This window comes from Mustela nigripes, chromosome 6 (genome assembly GCF_022355385.1).
Source record: "Mustela nigripes isolate SB6536 chromosome 6, MUSNIG.SB6536, whole genome shotgun sequence".
Taxonomy (NCBI): Eukaryota; Metazoa; Chordata; class Mammalia; order Carnivora; family Mustelidae; genus Mustela; species Mustela nigripes.
The window spans coordinates 16,082,678-16,107,179 of NC_081562.1; the positions used below are offsets into that span (position 1 = coordinate 16,082,678).

General features: G+C 42.7%; 1 long non-coding RNA gene across 6 annotated transcripts in view; it reads left to right on the top strand.

Moving 5' to 3' along the window:
* Positions 1 to 17,617, top strand: part of LOC132020485 (uncharacterized) — a 150,605-nt gene extending 132,988 nt beyond the window's left edge. For 5 of the 6 annotated variants that reach the window (XR_009404985.1, XR_009404987.1, XR_009404989.1 and 2 more), the window contains 3 exons: positions 8,477 to 8,501; positions 12,297 to 12,407; positions 17,532 to 17,604. This is a non-coding gene — a long non-coding RNA (uncharacterized LOC132020485). Of the gene's footprint in view, positions 1 to 8,476; positions 8,502 to 12,296; positions 12,408 to 14,802; positions 14,944 to 17,531 lie in introns of all 6 variants that reach the window. The other variant, XR_009404988.1, reaches the window with a different exon arrangement.
* The last annotated feature ends 6,885 nt before the right edge of the window (positions 17,618 to 24,502 follow it).

The following is a 24,502-nucleotide window of genomic DNA, read 5'->3' on the forward strand; positions in this document are numbered from 1 at the left end:
TGTTGATGCCAGCTATTTGGGAGGCCAAGTGGGACAGTGGTTATGAGGGGAACTCAGGAGTCAGCCTGTCCATCATGGCCCTTACTCATTAGCTGTGTGACTTGCTAAGGTAAGTAACCTCAACTTTCCCAGCTGTGGTGAGATAATAGTGCCTAGTCATAGAGTTGTTGACAGCATTAGCATTGATCATATTTTAATGGTGCTCAGGATGGAGCCTGGCATATAATAAACGTTGGCAATTGTTATGTGCTGGGCACTGGGGAGGGAGCCAAATGCATCATAATTCATATGCCCAAGAAGCTAATGAACATGGGGCACTCAAGGAAAGAGGTCCAGCTGTTACCAAGCCATGGAAGCCATGCCTTGGCCTGGCTGGTGTGCAGTGAGGTACCAGCTTGCGGAAGGAGTAAGTGAGGAAAACCCAGGAGCCCGGATGTTGTGGACTGAATCACAGCCATCAACAATGTCCACATTCTAATACTCAGAACCTGTGGATGTTACCTTGCATGGTAAAAGGAACTTTGCAGATGTGATAAAGTTAAGGATCTTGAGGTAAAGAGATTATTTTAGATTATCAGTATGGGTCTAATGTAACCATCGGTATCCTTAGAAGAGGGAGGCAGGAGGGTCAGTCAGAGGGGAGGTGGCGATGGAGGTAGACTGCAGTGATGTGGCCATGAGCCAAGGAATGCAGGCAGCCTCTAGAAGCAGGCAGAGGCCAGAAATCGATTCTCCCCTGCAGTCTCTAGTGGAATCAGCCCTGCCCTGTAAGGTGCCTGTGGAACTTCTGGCCTTCAGGGCAGTCATGAACGATGTGTGTGGTTGGAAGCCACTGAGTTTGTGGCAACTTTGTTAACAGCAGCAACACGAGAACTAACACACAGCTTCACATTATCAGGGAACTGAGTGGTAAGCAACTGAAGCAAGTCCCCTCACAAAGAGACTTCTCAGAGGAAGGGTCACTATGCCTCTCTGGGGGGCCAGCCAGGGGCCAGCTCAATAAGCTTAGGAAGGAAGATAGCCCAAGTTTCATGAGTGGAGGGATCCCTGCTCCCTTGCATCTCCAAGCAAAGGACCTCTGGGGAAGGACATGAAGAGTCTCCCACTACAGACAGCCCAAGTGGGTCTGGGAGAACAGGGACCAGGACATGCTAATGCCCAGAGCAGGGCCACCTGTTTCCAGAGATCAGGACAGCTTGGGAATCCTTTGGGAGACAGACTGGAACAGTGTCAGGATGGCAGTACTGCCCAGCCAAAGTGCCAAGAACAGCTCCCACACAGGCCCACAGACTCTACAGAAAGGAAGAAAGGTCTTCACACCACGCCATTTGTACATACAGAGCAGAACTTTTATAGACTGGAAGAGGAAACTTCAGTCTCTAGAGCTAGGCAGGCTTAGCTTTTGCTGCTGGCAGTTGTTCACTGCCCATGTCCTCAGGCTCATCCCCTAATCTCTCTAAGCCTAAGTTTGCTCATCTGTAAAATGGGGATAGTAAAAGTGATGTTGATGATGATGATGGTGATGATAAGTCACACTTATTGAGCACATATTACATGCTAGGTCTACTCGACATTCCAGGAACTGTTTTATTGAGATTCCATGGAAGTCCAATCCTTGGGGTGAGTTCTAGTATTGTCCCTATTTGAGAGATAATAGGACTTAACTCAGGGTGTTGAGTTGGGAGAGTTCAATGAGCTAAAATTTGTAGTGCTTTTATGGGCATGTGGTCAGGTATGCCTTAAAAGACATCTGTGTTCCCTTCCCCCCACCTCTGCCCATTTTCCCACTGAGATCTGGCTTCACTCAGATTCTTTTTTTCATCTTGTGAGGAATTTGAGCCCCTCCAAAGGTCATGACTATGAGTTGTCTGATGTTTTAGAGCCTTGGTCTACTTCTCCATGTCCGGCTCAGTACTGGGCACAGAGTGGGAACAGAGTGTCATGTCTGGGCTGCACCTTTGGTGAAGAGTATGTGGCCCATGAAACTCTTTCTCAGATGTGCCTTTTTGTCCCCAACTGACCCATGAAACCCCAGGGCTCTCCTGAGTGATAAAGGCAGTGATCAGGTTTGTTTTTCCTTCAGAGCCCAGCAAATGGCATTTCAGTGTGTCTGTCCCAGGTGGCCAGGATGTCCAAAACCACGTGGTTGTGCCTGAGGCTGCTGAAGCCAGATCGAATGGGGGTAACACGGGGCATACCATTGACTGGAGCAAATGTAATGGGCTGGTGAGCTATCTGAGTATCAAAGGATACTGGCTTCTTATAAGAATCCTTACATTTGCCAGTCCTTCCTGACTGGGTCCCACATGGAGCCCCACCAGCACTGTCCCCCAGAATTAGCAGGGCAGGCTTCACCCTGTCAGACTGGGCCACACTTCTAGCATCTGCGTTCTGGGCAAAATCCTTTTTAACCTGAATTCTCATCGGTTGACAAACCATGTACTGTCACCCCTGATGGGTAAGATTGTGAGAAAACCTATCACCTCATTAAGGGCACAGGTTAACTGAGGGTGATTGATTTTCCATAGCTCTGAGAAAGCTTACAAATCCTTTGTATAAACACTCGTTCGACAGGGAAAACAGTTTTCCCTTCTTCTGTTGAGGGCAGCAGACAGAGTAAATATTGACAAATGGACAGGTTTACTTTCCCAAGAACCCTGAGGCAGGTAAATGGGGCAGGGGAGAAATGCTTTGGTTGAGTCATTATCAACAGAGGGAAAACCATTCATAGGGCACCATCTTTGATGTGGTCTTTGGTGTGACCAGAGTTTTCCGAGGCTGAGGGTGTAAGTTGGAACTTTATAAGGCAGGGGTGTTCCGCCCTGACCAGGCAGCAAGATCATCTGGGCCTTGACACCCCCACCCCACCCCTAGGGACTCTGGTGTGGGAGGCCTGGCGTGGAGACCTGGCGTCCATCCGAATGTTTACAAAGCTCCCCAGTGGCTTTGATGTCAGCCAAGGCAGTGAGCCTGTCTTAAGAGAAAAATGTTTGTGCTTAGGTTGACCCTTGATCCCCAGCCATCCCCCAAGTGTAGGCATTGCAAAGATATTACCTTAAGCTAATGTTATACTTAACTACTGAATCACTGAACACCGCATCAAGGACTAATTACATACGTTACAGTGGCTAACTGAACATAAAAAAAAAAAAAAAAAAAACATATACAGCTTATACATTGCTGGGAAGAAAGTTCTCTCAGATACAAAGACAGAGGCCCAAATTGACTTCCACAGACCCTCAGAATACAATTCAAATCCTGCCAGGCCCTCCTGTCTCTTGAATGATCCTGCCTTGCTTTGCTCTCCCTCACTGGGGCACTTCAGGCTGACTGTCCCGACACCTCCTTTCTTTCTGCCCCTCCACATGCACAGTTCCCTCCCTCCCACAACGCTCTCCATCCTGCTCCCCATAAGGCCTTCTCCAAACCCTACCCCCAAAGGGGTGCCTTGTTACTCTTGTTACTCTCTCTGCTCGTACTCTGTTCCTTCCTTATTGATCAGCATGCCTGGCTTTGTGTGTATTGTTTGTCTTCCCCATGGCACAGTAGTTTCGCGGGAGCAGGGATGCTGTTTTATTCTAGCATTGAGGAATCCTAAGAGCCTCCGGGAGTTCCCAGCTCACCGTCTACAGTCTCTGCTCGATGTGGGTTTCTTTGGTGGCTGAAAAAACCCATGCAGAACTGCATGAACAAGCCATCTGCTCTCGGAGGAACCCTGGGGACCACAGCTGATGTTTCACACTGGAAGCTGCTTGTCTAAGAATGATCATGGGTCATGGAGGGTCTGAAAACTGAGGCAGCATTCCTTCCTCCCTCCCTTCCTTTCTTCTTCCTTCATAAATGGCCCTTGAAATCTCCCAGCATTTCTTTCTCCCTTTCTTTGGGGCTGCTCTCTTCTACTTTGCTCTAGGCTCCACTCACCTCCCCTTGTTCATGCTGTGCTCCCCGTTTCCTTCTTCAGGGGAAATCACAGACTGTGGGGAAAACCTCCCTTAAAGTTCTTTTCTTTTTCTCCTTCATTTCTGCCTGTTCCTTCTCTATGGCTGTAGTCCCTCAGAGGGTAAGATGTTTTATGCTCATAATAAATCCTGGAAAGAGTTGGAACCAAAAACAGGCTCCCATTTCCCCAACCACCCTTAGCAGCCCCAGCCTTCTGGATAGTCTTCCCAGGGGACTAGGGGTCCCTGCCAGCAGGAGCCACTGTGGATGATGTCTCTTCCACACACCCTCAACACTGAGTCTCACAGAAGAAAGATGAAAGCAGGTTCACCTTCAAGATAATTTGTGTCAGATTTGGCCACTCTTTTCAACCCAGCACACACACACACACAAACACACACACTTGCTCACACACATTCTCCACTGGACAAAAAACAATTAATAGGAAAAAAGGAAAGAGTTTAGTCTATTGTTAGATTGAAAAAGTTGAAAATATAAACCAAGGGGCATTAACACTTTAAGGAAATAACTTTTCTTAAAAGATTTTATTTATTTATTTGACAGACAGAGATCATAAGTAGGCAGAGGGAGGAGGAAGCAGGCTCCCTGCTGAGCAGAGAGCCCAATGCAGGGCTCAATCCCAGGATCCTAGGATCATGACCTGAGCCGAAGGCAGAGGCTTTAACCCACTGAGCCATCCAGGCGCCCCCGGAAATGACTTCTAATGGCTGAATTAGATTAGCACAGTAACGTGGGATGGCAGGAGAGAAGACAAGGAGTTTGGTATCAAGTCTAATTTGTGTCCTGAATCTGTTTGCTAGACCTTGGTAATTCACGTAACCTTTGATGTTTAGTGATACACTCTCAAAACTTGGAATAATTCCTAATTTTTCAGGAATTAAGGATATTCTCAAAGTGAACCTTTCTGATACAGAATGAGAACATAGCATAAGTAACATTGATGAGTGCATACTATGTTCCAGGAATGTTTCTAAATGCTCTACCTTTGTTAACTCATTTAATTCTCACAACAGCCCTGTGGACGTTAGTCCCACTTTACAGAGGTGGAAACAGATGCACAGAGAGGTAGAGGAATATGCTAGCAAGGAGGGATCTAGGGCTTGTGCCCAGAGGCTGGATCTTAGCTCTGTTTCCACACTGTTACTCTCTCAAGGAAGACCGCACTCCGTATGCACTCCCTTTGGTTCTTTCCTTGCACAGAAATGAGGGAGAGATGGAAGCAGCATCACTTTAAATCTTTCAGCATGAAGTTGGCAGGCAGAAGCAGAAAGGTCTGTCTCAGGATTGCAAAAATAAGTTGAGCCTGTGATGTCTTTTAAAGTATTTTGCCACAAGAGAAATAGAGAGAGTTTGAATTATAAGGGATGTCCTTGGACGTGTAAGGTATCACCCCCCTCTGCCAAAGGCCAACAGAAATGCCCTCATTAGCTTTTGGCCTGTGGTGGGAGCTCCTACCTGTGTGGGGCAGCCCAGTGTACTTGTGCTTCCTTATCGTTTAGACACAAGGCTGCTGTTGGTCACTGGTGCCCTCTGCACCTGTGGGATGCACCTGAAAGGTGCCTTTCTCATCAGCAAATGCTAGAAGTTCAGACTTACACAAGTCAGTATTTCCAAACATTTATAGCTCTAGATATTTCCATTCATGTTTGCTTTACTAGTTATTTGCTGCCAGTGCCTAGGTCCAGGGATGACATTTTGATTGGGCAAAACAGCTGGCCTCAGCCTAGTGTTTCCTGTCTTAGCCTAGTGTTTCCATGGCTCAGTTGCTAACTGTGGCAGTGTGGAGGGTTTGGGCATCCAGATGACACCTCAGAGAAGGAATGTCTGCTTCCCTTTCCCGCCCCCAGGCTCTAAAGTCACTGACACGTTTGACACTATGCTTCATCCTTTGTAACTAGGACCCCAAGACCTCAAAAGGACACCAACAAGTTAGGGTTTGATTATTTCACCCATTTCCCTATGCACCATCCATCCATCCACCATCCGTTCATCATACACCCATCATAAGCACTTATCAAGCACCATTTGTAAGCCAGTCCAGTTCCAGGGAGTCAGCAGTGACTCAGACACTCAGCTCAGATATCTAAGGGGTCACTATGTCTCATCTGCCATCTTTTAGATTGTACTTGCTCATACATCATCTCCATACCTCCCAGACTTCACGTACTCCCCATCTGCACAGATTCTACCACATTCACATATAACTGGTACGCTTCTTTGCTTAATATTTTTCTCTAACCTAATCTAAAGAAATTTATTTAAATATAAATGATACAAATAAATAATTTATTTTGAATAAATGTATTTTGAAAGGAAGCTCTGTATCACTGGTAACATTATGCATTTGATCTTTGTGTGTTTTCATAAAGAATAGAGTAGTGCCTACAATGTACACCTGTGCACTACCTAAAGCCATCCCAGGAACCACCAGTGGTCAGTCCCCCATCCTGAGGAACTGAATTGCTTCATGTTTCTCCTATAAAGTCACTCTGAAATAATTATGATACCCATTTTCAGGTACAAAGTCTCAAGTAAGGTGATTCTAAAGATAACTGCTGGTAAGAGTTAGATCTAAGCCTGAAACACAGATCTCCTGGCTCCAAGTCCAGCAATCCAGGAACTGAGGCCCATTAGAAGACTGCAAAATTAGTTGTATTGGTTGCTGCAAGGAAGTAATAGAGTATAGACTATCCCAGAGTATATCATCCTAAGTGAGGCTAAGTATGGCTTTGTGAAGCTTGATTGTGGCCTGAAATGTATGTCTTTACTCTAGGGGCTGTGGTCAGATGTGTTTGAAAGCTGCTGCTCTCCTTCGTCATGCTATTTGTCATTCTTTTTTTTTTTTTTTTTTTTTTTTTTGATGGTGTTAACTACAAAAGTTTTATTATTTTTTTCATTAATTTTTTATTTTTTATAAACATATATTTTTATCCCCAGGGGTACAGGTCTGTGAATCGCCAGGTTTACACACTTCACAGCACTCACCAAAGCACATACCCTCCCCAATGTCCGTCATGCTATTTGAAAATGGGGCTACCTTGTTGGTACTGCTGTGGGCAAGGACGTCTGCATTACAAAACCCCAGGGGCTGCTGTTTGCATCATCATCAAAGCTGCCTCCCTGCCTACTCTTATAAAGTCTCACTGGAGCACAGTCATGACAGATCATTTACATACTGACTGTGGTTGCTTTCCCATTACATAAAAAGGCATGGTGTCCTGTATTTTATCAAACCACCTTAGCTATAACAGCAAAGCGGAGTAGTTGTGACAGAGGTTAAATGGCTCACCAGGCCAAATTATTTATAATTTGGGCAGAAAATGTCTACCCATTCCTGATCTGTGTGAATGCCATTCTCTGGAATTATGCAGTGCCCGGACTGTGCAGCTGTATGTGGCGGTACTGCAGCCAGCCAGCGGCTTCTTGGCAGCAGCACTTCGTTCCAACTTCTGATTCTTCCATTGCATTTCAGTGTTTGCTTCTCTTCAGGGCTCCGTCCGGACCAAGGCTGTGTGAACAGAAAGAGCTGAGCTTTCCCTCGTAGGAGCTTTCCTGCTAATCTCTCCCAGAACAGTCCTTTCTCCCCACTCCTGGCTGCCCTCATCACTACAGCTACTCTTCCCAAGCCTCGGGCCCCCTAGGATATATGAATGGAGGCCTTTGGACCCTTTCTGTAATAAACCCTGAATGACACCCTTAAAAAGAGGAGTGGGGTTTGGGAATAATGTGAAAAACTGTGAAATTCTCCCAGTGTGAGGGGCCCAGCCCAGTTTTGGACAGTGAATCATGGCCTTGGCCAAGATGTTCTCATTACAATCTCTGCTGACCTCCTTGGAGGAGTGAAAGCTGTTGCCTGCAAAAATAGGCAGCTTCTCAGCCTCCTCTGCCTCTATGGCTTTGCCTCACTCCCTGGTGGTCTGATTCTGCATACTCCCTCTATTGCTCTGTCTTCTTCCCGAGCCACTGCTTATCTCAATCATTGGATACATGAACCCAATCTGAAGCTTTGCTATATACAAGGACTGGAATAATGGAAATGATACTTTGGCCCCATTTTTTATCTCGTTGTACCTTTTTTAGTTCAGATCACACCTGAAGTGATACATTTAACCCTGGGGCCTCATGACAAGGTGAACATCAACTGCTAGAATGGTCCAGAAGGAAGTCAGACTGTAGTCAAATCCCCAGACACTGGTTTTGGAGGCATGTTTGAGTGAATTGGGGTTTATAAAACATGAATGTGGGTGAACTGAATCTTTATTTGTCATCATATATAGGTCCTTCATTTTATACGTGAGACCAAGTAATATAAAGAAATGCCATCCAAAGTCAAAATAAAAGAAGAGGCTACATCATCCACTGAGAACTCTGATGTGATGCCAGTTAGTCTCTCCATGTCACCATGGGATGATATTAATAAGCTTTCTTTTTTTCTTTTTTTGGCTTTATCCTCATTGTCCTTGGCATCATCATTACCCTCAACATGGTATGGTCTTCATAATTAACATTTATGGAGTGCTTGCTGTGGACCAGACACTGGGGTAAGCACTTTACACATCTCACCTTATTTAAACATCACAACCCTATGAGGCAGATATTATCCTTGTTTCAGAGTGGTGGGAACTGAGGCATTGAAGAGTCGAGTCACATAGTAATATCAGACTAGCCCTTGACCACAAATTTGTTTGACTTTTATGCCTTGGGTTTGTTGTTGTTGTTGTTTGTTTGTTTGTTTTTTTGTGGTCTACTGCTGTTTTTTTTTTTTCTTGTGCCTAGAATGTGTCTGACACATAGTAGGTTTTTAATAAATGTTTGTGTCGTGAATGAATGTATGGAACCAAAGTTGGTGTTCTTGACCATTTTGCTGGCGGGTCTCAAACTTGGTTCACCGTTAGAATTGCTTCCAGAGCTTTTCTGAATGCAAAGGCTCCAGGTCCCTCTGGAAATTCTGAGATGGGGCCCTGGAATCTGATTTTTAATACATTTCCCACCAGATTCGGATGAAGCCAGCTCAGTCCCAAGCTGCAGACAAAATTTGGCACCCACCACTGCCACGCTAAAGTGCCTCATGACAAATTTGCAATTTTTTAATACTTCTGCAGAACAAATAAAACCACAATTTATGTTTCACAATTCATGTGGCTGATCTCATGTCCTTCTGACAGACTTTTCACTTCAGAATGTTATAAATTGCTTTCTTTTCTGGGATATCAGGACATAACATTGGATCTTGCAAGACAATTAGTCCTTTCCAATATACCCCCCCAAAGTCATAGCTGTTTCTTATCCTTAGCCCAATTGATCTTTCTACTAAAGAAGTCGGCCTCCCATATTCATTCTAGAGGAGAAAAGATCAGGGGGTAATTCAAATGTTTTTAAATGTGAGTGACTCTTAAGGAAGGGGAACTTGAATTATTCTAGTTATCCCTAGGGTAAACCTAAGACAGGGGCAGTCTTAAGTCTTGTTTTGCCAAGAGAGTTCCAATTTACTTTCTTTGTCCTGGTATAATTATTAATAACATCCCTATTTAGTCTCAAACATAAATCTGGGTTTGGACAATAAATAATATGGTCATTCTATCTAAGACCAGAAAGAAAAGAACTATAAGAAGGTTAGTTTCTGTTCATTACAAGGAAAGACTCTCATGAGACATGAAAAATAAAACCCCCAAATCCCCCCAAATATGCAATTAGGTTGCCAATTTAGGGAGTGAGCTTCCTGTTACTGGAGGTGTTAAAACAGAAGGCTCCAGGCCATTTGCTGAGGGTGATGGAAAGGAAGTCAAGCATCACTGGATGACCTTGATGGTCCCTTCTGACTAAAAATGTCAGAGTACAGCAGAATCTGTGGTTCCTGAGCTGTTATAGGAGCACATGTCACGCCCACATCCACATGGAAAGAAGCTGGGAACAGCAGAGCCTGTCCCTCTTGGGTAGAAGGCCATCCCATGGTCAGCAAACGCAAGATGTTTTCCCAGTACTGTAGAATTGGAGAAGGCTCAAGGTATTTAGATTTGGCTCTTAACATCACACCCAAGTTCCAATGGCCTCTGCTGAACAAGCTGGGCAAATCCTCAGGATGTGAGTACATTAGCTGGGGTTCCTTTTCTAGGAGCCAGAGCCACATCTGTTCCCATCCATCTTTGTGGAAAGTTGGAAAGTTTAGGCCACCATTCTGCTCTCTACCTCTTCCACCACCAGGTCACTGGGCAAATGTCCATTTGACTGACCTTTGGTGGAGTTTGACCCCAGCTCACACTGAGTATCTGAGAGTTATGCAAAGTGTTAGGGAGTTCCCCAACATTCTTCAGGGGAATTATCACTTTCAGCACTGCCCTACTTCCTATTCCCTTACATAGTCAGAAACTAAGGCACTGGCCTATGTGAATTTCCCCAAGATAACACAGAGCTTTTGGCTGTGGGGCCAGGGATTCAAACTCAAGATATCTGGGGTTAATGACGTGGGGAGAATGTGTAGTGCTACACATTTTTCCAGGTGGATACCAGAGAGGCAGAAGCAAACTGCAAATCTCCAGGCTGGGACACTGCTTCTCTCCCTCTTCCTTCTTTTTCAAAGTTAGTTTATTTTTAATTAGATTGGGAGAAAAATGAAGAACCTACTGGTAGCAGGAAGAAGGAAAAGCCTTCTAGGGCTAGGCATCCCACAAGATTGATACACAGGGCGCATTTCCACTATTTTTCCATGGCAGAACATAAGGCAGAGACTTGGGAATGCATATGCCTGAAGCCAAAGTTCTCTCATGTTCCATAACTATGTTGCTGGCAGGGCTATTGTCACACTAGCTGGCTGTGCCCCAGATATCATACGAGGTGCATCTGTCCCACAAATCTTTATCCCAGTCTTCATTGCAAGGAGGACACTGGTATTTGCTCCTAAGAGTAATCTTGTCCAAAGTTCCTGGTTTGGTGACAACATCTTGCTCAATACAGCTTATGTGGTGGCATAAGACAGGATGGCTGATTTCTGGTGGAGAGGACTGAAGGAACAAGTCTGTAACATCAGGATGATGTATAAGTTGCTGCCATGTTTAAAACACTGGAGCTGAACACAAGCACTCCACATAGCCATCTTGGCCCCACATCTGCCCTTCAGCAGGGCTCACTTCCAGTCCCCACTGTAGGAATGGGATCCCTAATTCTGGTGACAGATGGTTTCCACTCCACCTTCCTGAGCCCTCCATCCTCCAATGGAACACTTTTTGCTTTTAGAGAATTGAAGCTTCTAGTCCCGGTGGCTGCACCAAGTTGGGAAAGAATGTGAAACAATGTGAGAGTACAGGTTTCATTTTCGAACAGGAGTTGAAATGATCTGATTCTGTCAATCACATAGGCCACTGTTCTTACTCCTCAGAATGAAATTTGATTGACAGAAGAGAGAACAAACCACAGACTTTGAGTCTAACATGCCTTCTAGCATGGGGAAGTCTTTTACTATGGTTTTAGCAGGTGGCAGAATTGGGTTATTTTCTTCCACTGTAGATGATACTTTGATTTTCAATATTTTATTGGTTTCTACTGGTAAAGGATTATACGCTCATTGTAGAAAGTTGGAAACCGCAAAACATTATAAAGAAGCAAAAACAAAGGGTGCCTGTGTGGCTAAGTTGGTTAAGCATCTGCCTTTGGCTCAAGTCATGATCCTGGAGTTCTAAGATCGAGTTCTGCATCAGTCTCTCTACTTAGCAGAGAGTCTGCTGCTCCCTCTGATCCTCCCCTCTCTCATGCTCTCTCTCTCAAATAAATAAATAAAATTTAAAAAAAAGCAAAAACAAAACACAACCAACCATGCCCATGCATATAATCCCATTTCAGAGTCAACCATAACTAATAACTTCACAAATAAACTTTGTCTTTTCAATGACATTTGTTTTTATGCAAGTTGTGCTCTTAATGACTAAAAACTTGTTAATCTAAATGGTACCTTTCTTCTGAAAAATGCAAAGAACTTTGATCTTTAAACTCCATTTACTTCTTTTCAACCTATATGCTACTGTTCTGTATTTTAATCATCTCTAAAAATATATGTTAAACCTCATGAGATGTTACTATTTTTCCTTTATACTCCCTTAGTCAATAATCCCTTAGTAAATATTCACTTAGATTTACTCACATTTTTATTACTTTTGTGACTCTTTAGTTTTCCTGCATCTTTAACTTTCCTGATGGGATCATTCTCCTGTCCGAATAATACACATCAGAGTATTTTGGTAGTGCAAGTCTGTTGGTCCAAACTCTTAGTTTAGGTGTGAAATGGCTTTATGGATGGATGATTTCCCAATGTTGAGAATTCTTGGCTGACCATGATTTTCTTTCAGTTCCAGTTGAACTTATCCAGTTCCTTCGAGGTTATCATCACTCGCTCTGCTCTGGTTTTCATCGTCGCTATCAAGGAGTTGGCTGCTTGTCTAACTGTTGATTCCTTGGAGGTAATCTCCCCCCCCCCCCCCAATTGTATTTCTGACCTTTTATTATGATGTCTCTAGATTTCTTTTTAAAAATCATACATTGAGTTTGTTTGTGCTTCTTAAATCTGTACATTGGTATTTTATCATTTTGGAAAGTTCTCAGCCCTAAGTTCTCCAAATATTGCGTCTGTCTTATTCTATTCTTTTTCCCCTTGTGGGACTTCAATTAAACATGTGTTTGGCCTTCTTACTAGGTTTTCTCTCTCATTCTCATGTATTCTCTTATCTGTGCTTTTCATCTTTTTTTTTTTTTTTCTAATTGGTTCTGTATTGCTACATTTACCGCCTTACCCTCTCATGTCGCATGTCGGCCCTACCTGCTTTCCTTGTGGTTTATATGGCTTCCAAGAGGCAAGGGCCATGCCTGTCCCTCTAGTGCTCTTTGCCTACTTGTTTGGTGAGAGTTTTTGACTATCATTGGATTAAAAGACTGGTTCTCATTTAGAGACAGGGAAAAAGAGCAAGAGCACAGTGACTAGGTATCTCTTAAAAACACGCAACAGGAGGAGGGATCCCAGCTTATTTTCTGGTTAGACTGACTGTAGATGTCAGGTAGATTTTAGCTTACATGCCAATCAGTTAATTGGTTGTGGCAACTGAAACATCACTGACAAAGACTCAGAGGCTACATCTGAACTCAGTGGGAAGGAATGCTCTAATAAATTAGTGATGCCTGCCAGGGGCTTGGATGGGAGATGTAATGGTACTCATGTCATATATTTGCCGTCTGTGACCCGGACTTTATATGTCTTAGCCAGGAATACAAAAGTTTCAGATGGAAACACGGTTTTCATGTACACTTTCAGGTAGACATGGTATTTGTGATGGTACTAATTTGTTGTTGATGTTCAAAACGTTGTCCACACCAATATCTCCATTTCATTAGCTCTTATTCATAATTTTATCCACCTCATCCTGACTTTTTCTCTTAGAATTTGCCCAAAATGCCTTTCCTAAGGCCTTCAGTGCACTTCACATTATTCAATCCAATGGACATGTGTCAGTCCTCATTTGATCTGACGTCTTACCAATAATCACAATCTTCAGTACTTGTTCTTTTTGCCCTTGGGTGAGTCATTTAACCTTTCTAAGCCTTGATTTACAATCTGTAAAACAGGAGTAAAAATAATCTATCTCCTATGATCACTGTGAGTGTTAGATAAAATCATACTTATAAAATATTTAGCAGAGTACCTGCCATGTGGGTAAGTGCTCAACAATTTTAGTTATTGTTATTAATATAAATTCCTACTTCTTTTTTAAAACACTCTGGATCTTTCCAGGCAGGACTTGACCCATAGTGGTTAAGATAATGAAGGGACTTATCAGTGTATTGAACTGAGAAGCTGATAGGTGGTAGGATAGGATTTAGACAATGTTTGCAGCCCCAGCATTAAACTTCATTACTTGTCATATCTACTCTACCTTTTATGGGGTCTTACAAGGCTTTAGTCCCTATGAACAATGAGGTCCCAGAAACCATAGCCATCTAGCAGAGAGAAGGCTGACTTCCACAGAAGTTCTCTTAAAAAAGCAGCTGGACCTTTCTCTCAGAAGCTCCCATTACTCCCTTTTGAATCACATCCACTTAAGTTGGATTATATGCCCTGAGCCAGATTCTGGCCAGAGAGACACGGGACGGGGAGGTTGCCCATAGCCATTCAGGGTCCACTCCTGGGCTGAGGGTACAGCTGGTGGATGTGAGTGAGATGAATACCCAAATACAAATTTATTTTTAATGTTATCAGAAAGAAGGCAAAACAGATCTTTGATGGACCAAACCAGCAAAAATTATGGTTTACAGATGGCGACACTGTCAGCTTCCTTCCGAATCCTGATGTACATTTCTTTAGTCACACTGACTTTTCAGTTTATAAATATTCCCTTATCCATCTTTCTCTTCCCATTAGTGAGTGAGTTCCTTGAAAGTAGGGTCCATGCTTTATTCATCTTAGTTCCCCCGCCCCTAACATAGACATTGGCATTCAACAAATGAGCATCAAATACATCAATAAACACATAATTGAATGAGGAATGTTTCCTACTTGCTTCATGGAAAATCTATTCCCATAGCAGCAGGAACAGAGTCCCAGCTAGAGACTAGAAGTCAATCTGTCTCTATAAATTCCAATCCCAATGCCCAGGATTTCCACCCAACAGATGCTTTTTGCATTGTGAAACACCCAGGCATGTGGGCTGCCTGAATTCACGTGTTTGCTCCATCCTTCATCACTCCATTTCCTGGGAAGAAGCAAGAGTCTTTGGGGGCCCTGTGCTAGCTGCACATGTTTTCCGTTTCATGTTTCAGCCAATAAATGAGAGGGCTCTCTCACGGGCCACTTAACATGTATTACAGACATTTCCTCGGACAAATGGTCTCTTCTCCTTCCTCTGGGAGCCCAAAGCCTGAGTGATCTGCAGACCTGATAGGGATGGGGAGCTGGGCTTAGAACACCCAGTGGCTGAAGCATCTTTTATTTAAACATGTGACTTGGAGGTGAGCAACCTGACCTCACATACATCACATTCCCATATAGAGCTCAGGTGGGTCTGCCTGGGGGTGGATAAGTTTGCACATCTGGAGGAACTAACATCTGGATGACCGCACCCATGGAATGATGCTAGTATCAGCTGGGACTAGGGCATTGGGACATTGCTTTTTTTCTTCCTCCTTTTATTTTACTTTAAATATTTTAACCAATATTTTAGGGGCAGTTTGAGCCATAATGGAAGGGAGAATTGTCTCGGAGTGCTGTTTTATCTTCCAGACTCATCGTTACCAGCCAAAGTAATATGAAATTAAAACAGAGGCTTGGCTGCCCACAGCAAGGAGCAGAAATACAAGACTATAATACATAAAACACAACCTTTTACAGAAGTAAAAATCTGCGCAAAGCCACAGAGCTCAGAAATAGCATTCAGTTCTTCTGTGAAACTACCACTTTTTCCCCCTGCCCTATCAAACCCCAGAAAGAATTGACTGCTTACTTGCTATTATCCCTCCAAAAAAAGAAGGGAGCATAAAATAAGGAAAGTGAGTCCAATATTCTAAGAATGGAAAATACTTAGGTGCCAAAAACATGGGGTGTCAACCTAGAAGGGGAGAACTCAGAGGACGAACAAGGTCAAAAGGAGTGTGAAGCCAGGCAAGCCTGTCAGTGCTGGCTTATCTCAGGAGAAGCTTGCTTCCAGCCTCTGCAACTGGCCATATCTTGCCCTGGAAATCTTTTCGCTTCATTCTAAAATAGAACCTGTGAAAGAGAATTTTGAAGTAACATCTATATGGCTGTTTTCTAAAAATCTCTTCTCTCCAACCAACGAATCTCCAACACTTTGCTTTAAGCAGCAAAATTGCAAATGTTATCGGATGTTTGTGCAAATCTTTCAAGCCCCCAGTGTTTATAAAAGCAAACCGGGAATATCCAAGAACAGAGTGTCTGTCTAGTAGAATTTCAGCATTTCCTTTTTTGCCTAACTTTGGAACCACAGGTTAGGGATGTTGCAGCATCCATAAGGGTGAGTCACACTGGAGCTCATGTCTCATTACTTAAGGGCTGTTTTGGAAAGAAAGATTGAGTTTCTAGCACTTATAGAACTCAGTGGTGGTAGGAGAGGGGGTTGAGCTTTGGAAATCTTGTCCAGAAATTGTTTGGTGGTTATTGAATGTACTGATCAATCAGAGCATATGTTAAGGGTTTGATGGACTGACAAATACAAATCATCCAGCAGGGCACTTGGCAGACACAGGAATTTGATAACTATTAGTTACTATCTTTATAATACAATTATGACTCCATTGACTAAAAATGCTTGTGGTCTTTAAGCAATCTCGTTTAATAGATGCTATTCTATTTTTTCTGTTTTGTAGCTTCTCTTTGATCTCTGATTTTTCTAACAGTCCACACTTTCATCTGATTGCCCATATTGGCAATAGTGATAATATCAGTTGCAATTTTTATGATTATAACTCTAGGTAGATAGATAAATATTATGAGGGATAGAGGATGAAATTGGGCCTGGTCATTCATAAAAAAAATAAAAATATGTGAAAAAATTCATCTTCTCTGATAATCAATTAAATGCAGATTAAAACATGAAAGATTCCAGCATCACTAGCCAGCAGGAAATACAAATCAAAACCACAATGAGATACCGTCTTACACAAGTTAGAATGGCAAAAATTAACGAAACAGGAAACAACAGTTGTTAGTGAGGATGTGGAGAAAAGGGAACCCTCTTACACTGTTGGTGGGTATGCAAGCTGGTACAGCCACTCTGGAAAACAATATGGAGAGTCCTCAGGATGTTAAGAATAGAGCTACTCTACAACTCAGCAATTGTACTACTAGGTGTTTATCCCCAAATACACAGATGTAGGGAAAAGAAGGGGCACATGCACACCAATGTTCACAGCAGCAATGTCCACAATAGCCAAACTGTGGAAGGGGCCAAGATGCCCTTCAACAGATGAATGGATAAAGAAGATGTGGTACATATATACAATAGAGTATTACTCAGCCATCAGAAACAATGAATACCCACCATTTACATAGACATGAATGGAACTAGAGGGGATTATGCTAAGTGAAATAAGTCAAACAGAGAAAGACAATTATCATATGGTTTCACTCATATATAGAACATAAGTAATAGTATGGAAGACCATAGGGGAAGGGAGGGAAATCTGAAGGCGGAGAAATCAGAGAGGGAGGCCAACAATGAGGAACTATGGATGCCAGGAAACAATCTGAGGGTTTTAGAGGAGAGGGGAGTGGAAGGAGGGGGTAATAGGATGATGGGTCTTGAGGAGGGCACATGCTAAGATGAGCACTGGGTTTTATATGTAACTAATGAATCACTGAACACTGTATCAAAAACTAATGATGTACTATACAGTGGCGGACTGAACAAAAATAATAATAATAATAAAAAAAAGAAGATTGTAAATGGCAAGTTTTAGTGTCCTCAAGCACTACCAGGAGGAGCAGAATTTGGCATAATTGATTTTGGGAAAACAATGTAACAATACATATTAAGTGCCGTAAATTGCATCTAATCGTTAATCCACTTTTTTTTTTTTTTCAGGTGCCTAGGACTTAATTATAACCAAATGATCAAACTTCCTCTGATAATCTCTTTGATCTTGCCTTCCAGAAATCAGACCTAAAATTAAAATAAAAATTTAAAATAGATTCCTTTCTCACATTGAGGTCCTTCATCCATTTTGAGTCTATTTTCGTGTGTAGTGTAAGGAAATGGTCCAATTTCATTTTTCTGCATGTGGCTGTCCAATAAGTGACCATAAGTGACTCTTAATCTCACAAAACAAATGGAGGGTTGCTGGGGGGAGGGGGGTTGGGAGAAGGGGGTGGGGTTATGGACATTGGGGAGGGTATGTGCTTTGGTAAGTGCTGTGAAGTGTGTAAACCTGGCGATTCACAGACCTGTACTCCTGGGGATAAAAATATATATTTATAAAAAATAAAAAATTAAAAAAAATTTAAAATAATGATTTCAGTATATACCTTGCAATTATAAATGTCTTAGAATTTCCCAGAGGGTACCTGGAGAGAGATGCTAGAAATTCTGGGTTTGGTGTGCTTTGCATTTCTTTTTCTTTTCTTTTTTTTTTTTTTAATTTCTTTTCAGTGTAAGAGTATTTATTGTTTTTGCACCACACCTTGTGCTCCATGCAATCCGTGCCCTCTCTAATACCCACCACCTGGTTCCCCCAACCTCCCACTCCTCGCCCCTTCAAAACCCTCAGATTGTTTTCAGAGTCCATAGTCTCTCATGGTTCACCTCCCCTTCCAATTTCCCTCAACTCCCTTCACTTTTAAGAATTTATCTGGAATTACCATATGGTTTCACTTGTGGAGCATAAGGAATAACATGGAGGACATTAGGAGAAGGAAACGAAAAGTGAATTGGGGGAAATCAGAGGAGGAGATGAACCATGAGAGTCTGTGGACTCTGAAAAACAAACAGGGTTTCGGAAGGGAGAGGGGAGGGCGGGGAGTTAGGCGAACCTGGTGGTCGGTATTAAGGAGGGCACGTATTGCATGGAGCACTGGGTGTGGTGCATAAACAATGAATCTTGGGACACTGAAAAAATAAAATAGAATTTTTTTTAAAAAAGATAGAACAAATAAATAGATTTATAAAAATTAAAAAAAAAATCTATCTGGAACCTCCAGGAGGAAAATCAAGTGTAGTCAAAGATTTAGATATAAATGTCAGTTGCCATGTATATCTATCAGGATCTTGTCAAGAAACAGCACGCTCAAACTGAGTAATCGGAAGACAGTTTAATTCAAAGAGTGAAACAAACAAAAAGACAACATCTTACAAAGTTTGGACAGCGTGTGGAGACATGACCAGAGACAGAGCAGGACTGTCGAGCCAGCTATGGAAATTCATGGTGCCAGTTGATGGCCAAGAAAAAAAGCAGGGAATGAGGGGTTTCTAGAACCTGGAGGGAGATGCTACTTGGAGGGGGCCTCCATGTGACCAACTAGAGGAACAAATGCCCCATCCCCACCCCCCTCCCCACTCTGGTCTCTTGCTGGCACTTCCCATTCTGAGTCCAAGCAAAGCCAAAGGCAAAGGAGCTCTTCGACAAAGTCCATATGGGCCCAGGGTAAACAGTGACTCTGCAGAGACAAATGAAAAATATCCAGCACACTTTGCTATTTTTAAGAGCAAAAATACGAGCTAATATAAATGTCCAACAATTAAGAGATGAGTCAATAAAGTGGTACATTTTGCAGCAGGATGTTACACAAGCCATTCAAATAATGCTTTTGAAGAAACAACAACATTAAGAAATGTTTTCAGTATAAATTCAACAGAAGAAAAGCAGGGTAGAAAATTATATATGACTCCAATGGTGAAAAGAATATACATACATAACCCATTGAAAAAAGACTTAAACTTAGAACTAGCTATTTCTGATTTGGGGAATGATGGATTTTCTTATTCTTTCTTATTCTTATTCCAGTCATCTGAATGTTCCAAATTTTACATAAGTATATGCTACTTATAATCAGAAAAATATTATTCAAAATAACATTTTGTCCTCTGCAGCTCCCTAACTAATGGGAAAGGAGGAGTCCTTTCTAATGAATTATAGCAAAACACAGTGAGAGAACAAAGGACTAGCATATTGATTTCAACTGGCAGACAGAATCTGGGAAACTTCCTGGAGTAGGTGGCATTGAAAATAGGCCTCGAGAAAGGAGAAATATTTCGATTGGTTGAGAAATGACAGAGGGGAACCCAGGTGAGCGGACAATAAAAAACAAAGATTAAGAACTCTGGACAGTGTAAATATTCAGGACACAACAGTAGATGGATAATTCTAAAACAATACCCTGGCAAAATCAGAGGAACTTTTACAATATACAAATTTCTATGTCTCTCTCCAGACATACAGTATTGGCATCTCTGCCCAAGACAGAGATTTTGAAAATGCCTCCAAGGTCATTGAAAGGCGTGGCCAGGGTTTAGGAGTATTAGTGGGCAACTGTATATAAGAGAGTATAGTGGGCCTGTGTCCCTCTAGCTGTGTCCCTCTCCTGAGAAGAAAGGGAACCAGCAACCATCTTACAAAATGTGACCTGTCCCATGACTACAGATGAGTGGGCTGGGACAGGCCTGAACCTTTAGTGCCAAGGTAGAGCTCTGAACTTGGCAGTAAGCAGCGTCCATCTGCTCTGTGAGTTGCAGGAGCAAAGGGGACAGAAGGAACAGAAGGAACAAGGCTAATATAAGGAGGACAGAAGGAATGGGACACTCAGAGGATCCTGCCACATTCCATTCCCTGGTTCCAGTACTTTCTGAGATACCACTGGATCCCTGGCCTGGAGTTTCCTGAGCCCTCCTTTGTCCTTATAATAGAGCCTAGTTTTCAGGGGTGGCCTGGCTGGAATTGGCCTCCATTCCCTGCAGAGATAGGCAGGGCAAGCTTTATCTTCAGACTCACCAACATTTTCTGTTGCCAAGTCCCAGCTGGTGTCTCGACTCCTGACAGTACCTAACCAGCTGGTGCAATCTTTCTCAAACTGGTTTTCTCGGAACAATAGGCTCTGTGGAATGAATGGGTGTTGCAGCACAGGCACACACACACACACATAAAAGAGCCATCCATGCTCAAATAAGCTGGGACATCTCTGGACTAACAAAGTGAAACTGGTTTCTCAGAATACACCTTAAGCTTAAACCACGTTATATGTCAGTTATACCTCAATAAATCTATATAGGGAAAAAAATCTTTTAGGCTTACATGAAAAACACATCACCAGAAAAGGAAGAAAAAGGTTTCTTTCCTAAGAACTTCTCAGAGCCTTAAGAAGCCTTGTGCATCGTGACTCTCGGTTGGGGATGAGAGAAGGCATTGTTGCTCCTATTTATTTACTCTTGTTTGTTTGTTTTTCCAAAAGCATTTTTCAGAGCTTGTTCATGGCCCATAATAGCTAACTCATTCATTCATTTGTTTCACCCTTCCATAAACATTTATGAGAGTAGCAGAAATAAGAAGTATTTCTGAAAATGGCATGTTGTCTTATGAGGAGGACACACTAGCCTCCTAGGAATGATGTGTGTGTGTGTACATTGTGTCCGTGTGTGTGTGCGTACACACATGCGTGTGCCCACATGTGTTTGCATGCTTACATGCCTGGGGATCTATATTAAAAAAGGAATAAAGAGAGGGAGAGCAAGGCAGAAAGGAAGATGGATCCTTAGCTTCAGGGCCCAGGTACACACTTCTAGATGCCCAGTCATAAAGATACCATCTCAGTCTCCAAAATAGAATTACATTATGTTCTGTAGACTCAGGTGGGTTACTCTGATTAATTTAACTTCAGTTAAAAGAAACTCCCAGATCATTTCTCCCCCTGCCCCTCAGCAGCATGGGATTATGCCCACACCAATTTTTATTTTGTGAAACTGGCCTCTTTCTGTAATCATATTCCTTTTTTTCTTAAAAGGCCTTCATCAAAAGAGATTTCCTATATTAATGATGATAATGCTTTTGTGGAGGAAAAGAAAGGGGGATGAACATTTGTAGAGCATCCCTGCCCAGCCATAGTGAGTGGAGCATTACAGATACTTACTCTTACTTGAATCTTTTCTCTGGCAAGCCAGGCAATTCCTTTTCTCTATTTTTTTTCTTTTCTTTATTCTTTCTTTCTTTTTTTTTTTTTAATTTTTTATTTTTTACAAACATATATTTTCATCCCCCGGTGGTACAGGTCTGTGAATCACCAGGTTTACACACTTCACAGCACTCACCAAAGCACATACCCTCCCCAATGTCCATAACCCCACCCCCTTCTCCCAAACCCCCTCCCCGCAGCAACCCTCCATTTGTTTTGTGAGATTAAGAGTCACTTATGGTTTGTCTCCCTCCCAATCCCATCTTGTTTCATTTATTCTTCTCCTACCCCCTTAACCCCCTATGTTGCATCTCCACTTCCTCATATCAGGGAGATCATATGACAGTTGTCTTTCTCTGATTGACTTATTTCGCTAGGCATGATACCCTCTAGTTCCATCCATGTCATCGCAAATGGCAAGATTTCATTTCTTTTGATGGCTGCATAGTATTCCATTGTGTATATATACCACATCTTCTTTATCCATTCGTCCGAGGGCAGACATTTATTTTTTTTTTTTAAAGATTGTATTTATCTATTTGACAGAGAGTTAGAAAGAGAGAGCATTAGCAGACTAAGTGGCTGGCAGAGGGAGAGGGAGAAGCAGGCCTCCCACTGAGCAGGGAGCCTGATACAGGGCTTGATCCCAGGACCTAGGGATCATGACCTGAGCTGAAGGCAGTCACTTAACCAACTAAGCCACCCAGGCGCCCCTCCTTTTCTCTTTTTATAGATAAGAAATTTCTGTGAATGTGAGAACTCTAGGTCTTTTGCAGTCATTTAGTATCTGGCCTGTAGTTGGGCCTCTGTAACATATTTATCAAATAAATGAATAAAGGAAGGAAGAAAGTGAACCTAACAGTTGGCTCAGGGTCCCCCAACTGGTCAGTTTCTTAAAGTCATCTTTGAACTTGGGTCTGTCTGATTCCAAGACCCAGCTGGCTTCCTCATAATTTTAGAACTGAACAAGATGCTTTCCTGTACATCATTTGATTTTATTCTACAACCCTGTGAGGTGGAGAGGCCATGCAAAACCATTTTCATTTCCTAAATGAGGGCAGTGAGCCACAGAAGAATCAAGAAGTAGTAGGTACTATTACTACTCAGGTAGTAGAAGGAAGATTCAGGACCCCATCCTGGGGCTTCTGATTCCCATCCCAGTGCTCTTTCAGCTACATCAGAGATGTTTTGAAAGCGGCTGGAGATTTCCCTTAGAGTGAGTGTTGCCTGAGCTGATGTCCATATGGCAAATGCCTCGCCACCCTCTCCTTAGACTGTCCTTAGATTCATCAGCCCCTGCCATCTCATATAACACTCACACTAGTGGGGTCTCTCCCTGCACCCTCCATCTGGAGCAGCCAGCCCTGGACTGGCACTGGAGAAGTCTCCTCAGAGAGATAGATTGCTCGGCCTTGTCCTTAGCACCTCCATTTCACCCTCGACCTCCATCAGGACAGCCGGATAAGCAACATCCCCTCCTGGCCATTTGCCACCTGCTGTCTTCAAGTTGCAAAGACATTTCCTCCTGAGGCCCAGACAGTTCTGTTGAGACCGCACTCTGTTTTCCCATGAAAAATGTCCTTTAGAAGAGGACTTCTCCATCAGTCTCCACAATAACACAGATGCTCACATTTCTCCAGAATCATCTTTGCTGTACATGAGATCTTCCTTTCTTAGGACAGGGATGGCCAGGCCCAGGCTGGAAATTCTCGAGTCCATTGACTGCTTTGGGGAGCAGAAATGAGTTACTTTTTACTTTTACCCTTTTCTGTTTTCATTTTTCACTTTGTTCCAAACTCATAATGTTTCTTTCAGCTTCTGTCCTTTTAATGCCAACACTACTAGTGAAAAATGAATAATGACCTCAGAAAATCCCAAGGTCGTTCATTTCTAGACACAAAGCCAAAGAACTGGTCTGACTCAGATTTTATTTCCTTCCACCGAGTGGAATAGTTTGGGCATTTTGAGAAGACAGGTTCTGGGGGCTACTAGAAGTGGGTAAAAACAGATTTTTTGTGTATTAATGAATCTCTTTCCTCCACTCTCTTGCTTTAGATTCTGGGTGTCTCTCTCCTGGACAATTCTGACAGGAACTAGTTAGGGACTGAATTGTGTCTCCCATGAATTCATGTGTCGATGTCCTGACCTCAGAATGTGATGTACTTGGAGATAGAGCCTTTAAAGAGGTCACTAAAATGAAGGAATATGAGTGGCCCTAATCCAATAAGGCGACCTTTTAAGAAGAGGAGATTAGGACACAGACAGAGGAAAAACTGTAAGGACACAAGGAGAAGTCAGCCATCCACAAGCCCAGGGGAGAGCCCTTGGGAAGAAACAACCTGCTGACACCTTGACCTTGGACTTCTAGCTCCAGAACTGTGAGAAAATCACTCTGTTGTCTGAGCCCCGAGTCTGTGGTGCTTTGTTATGGTGCCTGAGCAGAGACACAGATGTTGGGATTGAGAAGGGGCCACTGCTGTAATTAACACAGACTGTGGAAGTGACTTTGGAACCGGGGAATTGGTAGAGGCTGGATGAGTTTTTAGGTCCATGTTAGCAAAAGCCTTCCTTGACTTGAAGGGACTGTTGGTAATCTACCAAACGAATACAGAGGTAGAATAATAATTATAATAAATTCTGGGACATGGAAAAGAAATAATTTTGGTATCATTCTAAATGTCCAGGCATTGTGTTAGATACTTTATATATCTTAGCTCATTTGTGCTTCATAATAATCCTACAAATGAATGATACGTATAAGTTATATGTATACGTAACATCAATGTTTATATAAATATTTATATATGGGGCACCTGGGTGGCTCAGTCAGTTGAGCGTCTGAGTCTTGGTTTCAGCTCAGGTCATGATCTCATGTGTCATGAGATCAAGTCCCACATC